The sequence below is a fragment of the Amaranthus tricolor genome, chromosome 6, assembly GCF_026212465.1.
Source record: "Amaranthus tricolor cultivar Red isolate AtriRed21 chromosome 6, ASM2621246v1, whole genome shotgun sequence".
Lineage (NCBI taxonomy): Eukaryota > Viridiplantae > Streptophyta > Magnoliopsida > Caryophyllales > Amaranthaceae > Amaranthus > Amaranthus tricolor.
In genome coordinates this window covers 7137334-7141799 of record NC_080052.1, presented here as the reverse complement: position 1 = coordinate 7141799, position 4466 = coordinate 7137334, and the positions used below count along the sequence as shown (strand labels likewise).

General features: G+C 37.4%; 1 pseudogene; it reads right to left on the bottom strand.

The window, feature by feature from the left end:
* Positions 1–261: 261 nt before the first annotated feature.
* LOC130814882 (pentatricopeptide repeat-containing protein At5g55740, chloroplastic-like) lies at positions 262–2957 on the bottom strand (annotated as a pseudogene).
* Between the last annotated feature and the right edge of the window lie 1509 nt (positions 2958–4466).

Genomic DNA, 4466 nt, shown 5'->3' with positions numbered 1-4466 from the left:
AGCCTAAAACTACTTTCCATACTATTATTATCAACAGATCAATACCAAGATTTCCGAAATATACTTGCCATGATCATGATGCCTTCATCAGAATATCAATTGTTTTTTCAAACATTCTGAAGTCCTCAATTTATTGAGCAATGATGAAAACCTTCCAAGAACCAGTTTTCTAGTCCTGTTCTGGAGTAAATTTTTTCATGTTTGAACCCTGTATGGATAAGATATCTGGGGTTTTCATGAGTCGTGATTAAATATCGAGCATTTTGATCAAATCTCAGGAATGAACTAGGCTTTTATATCAATTTACACCACTGCTAAGAGAAACAAATTTCCAAATTAAAAGACAAAATATTTGATCTCATCTCTGTTTCTAACAGTGCAAGAATCATGTTGATCTCATCCCTTTGAGGATGCGATCTATCACTCGAAACAAATACGTGAGATTCTGACCCGATTTGAACCCAACTGCATCCAGGTTTCTTGTTCAGACCCCGACTTTTCATCAAATTCCTCCACTCTGATGCTTCGGCCCACCTTCCAGCTGATGCACTTATATTTGAAAGTGTAACATAGTTTCCCGAATTATTAGGTTCCAGTTCAAGTAAGTACGTTGATATGTATTCAGCAAGTTCTATCTGATTCCATTCCCTGCACGCAATTAGCAGTGATCCTAACATTTCTGCATCGGGCTCAAGCGGCGTACTCATAATCACCATAATAGCCTCGTCCAGATTACCACATCGAGAAAGAAGTGTAACCAAACAGCCGTAATGTTCCATTCTTGGAGATATGTTGTATTTCGACACCATATCAGCGAATAGATCAAACCCCTTATTCACCAGCCCTCCATGACTGCAAGCTGAAAGAATGCTCGTGAAGGTTACATCATCGGGTTCTAAGCCCTCCTCCTGCATATACTCGTACAATGCAAGAGCGTCTGAAACCTTACTATGCAATCCATAACCGGATATCATGGCATTGTATAATGCTAAACTTTTGTCTGACATCATGTTAAAAATCTTCCTTGCATGAGTTATATTTCCACATTTGGCATACATATCAACCAAAGAAGTTGAAAGTTCTACAGAGAATTGATGGCCTTGCCTTATGACGTAGCCATGAATCGATTTTCCGAGAAGTAAGGATGTCATATCTATGCAAGCTGAGAGCAAGCCAGTTATAGTTCTAGTATTTGGCTGTAATCCCGATTCTTGCATTTTCTGAAAGTGCAGTATCGCGTCAACAGCAAGCCCATTTTGAGCTAAACCTGTTAAAAAAGTAGTCCACGTTATCACATTTGGTTCAAAACCAAGTAAATGCATTTGTAAGAACATACTTTTTGCCTCATCCACTTGGTGACTCCTTAAGAGTGCACAAAGTAAAGAATTCCAAGATATCAGATTTGGTCGAAAGCCCTGCAGCTGCATCTGATAAAACAACTCCAAGGCTTTACCACCCAACCCTCGTTCTGCACACGCAGCTAATAACGCATTCCATAGGACAAGATCTTTCTCTAACGAAGAGTCAAATACTCGTACTGCATAACCTGTTTCCTTGAATTTGGAATACATGCTAATCAAGCTAGATGCAACAGCAACATCAGAGTCGAGGAGATTTCTTATGCAGTAGCAATGGCCCTGCTTACCAAGTTCGGTATCACCTGTATCAGCACACGCGGAAAAGAAAGAAGCCATAGTAACACAATCGAATCTTAACCCTTTCGATGTCATAACACGACACATATTTATAGCTGTTTCAGGCAAACCTTGCTGTACATAACAAGAGATTAGCAAGTTCCAAGTAACTGCATCTTTCTCCACCATTCTAGTGAATATTAGTTCAGCATCTTCAACCCAACCAATCTTAGAGTAAAAGTTAATCAATGAACTTCCTAAAATACTATCCAATTCTAAACCATACAAAACTGCAAGTGCATGCCCTTGTCTACCTTCTTCCGCAGCTCCTAAATTCGCAGATGCTGATAGTAAACTTGACATGGTAACCCGAGTTGGTTCAATCTCTTCAAACATCATGTCATAAAACAACTGAATTGCTTCCTCATTCATTCCATTTTGTACATATCCTACAATCATTGAATTCCACACCACAGAATTTTTCACAGACATTTCATCAAACACCTTCTTTGCATCCTCAAGAATTCCACATTTTCCGTACATATCAACCAAACTACTTGCAACATACATACATTCTTCAAAACCCACCTTAATCATAAACCCATGGATTCCCCTTCCAAATACAATACATTGAGATACACCACAAGCCTTTAATGCACTAGGAATCACAAAATTGTCAGGAAAAATTCCATTTTCAAGCATTTCACAATAACCGAATAAAGCTTGTTCATTTAACCCTATCCTAGAATTTAACCCAATTATAGCTGCCCATGAAAGCACATTTTTGATACACAATCTAGTAAACAACCTTCTAGCACTATCTAATTCATCACATTTTGCATAAAAGATAACCAATTTGGTTTCAATGTACTCATTTTTGATAAAGATTTCACCTTTTTTAATGATTAACCATGAATTTGCTGACCCAGAAAATAAGATTGATCACAAACACACCCCTGTAGTAATTCAACATAAAATTCAGGGCCAATTTGGACACAATTGTAGTGCATCTGAGAAAGAAGATTTACTGCTTCTTTAAGTCTTCCATTCCTAGACAAAGAAGATAACTCTAAGAAGCAAGATTTTTTGTCCTGTTGCTTCTCTGAAACATGGGTTGGATTTAATTTGGGAGTAATTAAGGAATTTCTGGGTTTAAAATTAAGGGGATTAAGAAGGTTAGATGTTGGGCTGATTGTTGTTAGATAAGCCATGCAGTGCAGAAAAACAGAGCTCTTGAAGATAAAGTGGTGATCATGGGCCTCATGAGTCATGATCACTTAGTTAACGGGTGAGGCAACTCTGTTTTGAACAAGCCGTTAACACCATTATAGTTTAAGATAAAATTCATGTTAAGCATAATACTATATACTTAACGCATAGCAGTAATATTTAAGGAAATTATCATCAATATACCCGCATACCCTTGTGTTATTGCACTTTATTTTTAGTATCATTTTATTTTTCGATTATTAATGGTACCCCCAGCATATCATGCTAATTACAACCATGACATTATATAAGTTTTTACCGTTATCTTATCGTTTATTTTTGAATTTGACCTAATTGTGGTTAGTTTATGGTTGCTTATACATTCAGGCTCATCAGATTTCAAAACACACGTTTCTTCTTCTTCCCTTTTTCCTTTCCTCTTCATTCTCTCTATCCATTCATGCTTCTTCAAGATACTCTTCATTTTGCGGTAAGGTTTACCCCGACACTTCTAGAAGACCACCTGGAAGCCTTAATGTTAATTCTATTGAAGTTGATGATAGCTGGATAAGGTTGATGAAATGCTACTGTGATCCAACAAAGTTCTATGATGTTAGGGTTTCGGGTTCTATAAACAATCTGGAAATAATCTATTACAAATGTATGTCGTGCCAAGCATTTGAATGGGGTTATGATGCGTATTTGAAGGAAAACCTTGATGAAGCTGCAGATCCAGAGGTTCAAGTGGCTACTCCTGTAATGATGAATGGGGAACAATTTGCTGAACTTAAAGCTACTGTTCTAGGGTTGTCAAAGAAGATTCATAGCTTACTCAAGGTTGTTGTTTTATGAAATTTGTTATAATGTTTTTACCTAGTGTTGTTGGTTCTTGCCATTGTAAAGTAAGATTATAAGCAATGAAATGGTATCTATGTAAGCTTAGGTAATATGTAATTTGCAATGTAAACTTAGGTAATATCTATTCCAAATTGTGCTTTGTACTTTATCATTCATTTTAAAAGCTATTCATTACAAAATAATTCGAATCTAAATGCATACCAACATGGTTCATTACAAAAGAGGATTAAGATCCAAGTTCATACAAAATGCTATTGGAGCTTAGTAATTACAATCACAAAATTTGTTCATTACAGTTAGGCAGAACCGAACCGGTCCCGAACCGCTTGGAACCGAAACCGGAACCGGAACCGTTTGCGACAGGTTCCGAACCGCGAAACCGTGAAACCGCCGGAAAAAAAGTTGCCGGAACCGTGAAACTGCCGGAAAAAAACTTCATGAACCGGACTTTAAAACCGCGGTTTGGAATCGGAACCGGGACCGGTCCGGTTGAATCGATCCAGCGGTTCCATGGAACCGGAACCGGGACCGGTCCGGGTGAACCGGCCCAACGGTTCCATGGAACCGTGAAAAGATCCGTTGGAAACTAGCCGTTGGAATTTTTCTATAAATACCCACCACTTTCAATCATTTTCATTCACAACTCATCTCTTCTCCTACTCTCTCTACTTACTCTCTCTACTTAATTCTTTAATTACGCAATTATTCTCTTAATTACATAATTATTGTTTTAATTATTTCTTAATTTAGTTAATTACATAATTA